This window comes from Hemibagrus wyckioides, linkage group LG06 (genome assembly GCF_019097595.1).
Source record: "Hemibagrus wyckioides isolate EC202008001 linkage group LG06, SWU_Hwy_1.0, whole genome shotgun sequence".
Taxonomy (NCBI): Eukaryota; Metazoa; Chordata; class Actinopteri; order Siluriformes; family Bagridae; genus Hemibagrus; species Hemibagrus wyckioides.
This window is the reverse complement of record NC_080715.1, coordinates 41,625,675-41,626,652: the sequence shown is the minus strand read 5'-3', so window position 1 is coordinate 41,626,652 and position 978 is coordinate 41,625,675.

Sequence of the window (978 nt, the reverse complement as noted above, 5' to 3'; positions counted from 1 at the left end):
ATGGATAGAAAGAAAGAATTGAATGGGAGTGAATGGATGAATGGATAGATAGATGAGATGTCCTGTACTGGGTCGCACTGGAGTTGGATGGGAGGAAAGCAGGAAAGATAAATGGGAGGAACTGGTATGGACTGGGATTCATTCAGATGAGAATAATGGACGGATCGATGGAATATAAAGATGTGAAAAGAAAATTCTGGATTGTGATTGGTCAGAAGTTGTTAATGAATTTTCTATAACAGCATCACTGGCACGAGTGCAGGTTTATATAACCGTTACTATAGCAACAGCTTATGGTTTATATCGTTTCTATAGCAACACGTGGACGCGTTTGGAGGAGGTTCCACATCATTTAAAGATGACGTGAAAATGTCTCCAAGGTTAGCAGACGCTTACGTCACATTTAAGGAAGGAGTCTCCAGTGCCAGCGCGTGAGCACAGGTCATCACTATTTGGATAAAAAAAAAGTACTTAATAAAACACGAAATACTAATACATTTGTGATCGTTCTCTAACAGCACGAGACGAAGCGTTTTATTAATTACTTAATAGAATGTGAAAGAAAGAAAGAAAGAAAGAAAGAAAGAAAGAAAGAAAGAAAGAAAGAAAGAAAGAGAAAAAAATACACACGCGCGCCCCGTTTAATGCGCGCGCTCGCAAGTTTCAGCAGGTGCAGAGACAGGAGGAGTGGATGAAAGACTCTCTCTCCCTCTCTCCCCCTCTCTCTCTCTCTCTCTCTCTCTCTCTGTATTTGACGGGGGTGAGGAGTGCGTCAGGAGCAGATTTGTACCGACAGCACCGGGTGCATTCTCCCGTCAAACGCCATAAAAAGGCGCGCGGGAGTGATCAAAGCGGCGCGCGCTGCTGCTGCGGAGAAAAACGGGGGCTCGTGCTCCCCACGCTCGCGCACTGCGCCCCACCGTCTCGCGGGTGGAGGCGGTTTTGAAGGTTGGTTAAAACAAAACAAAACAAAACAAA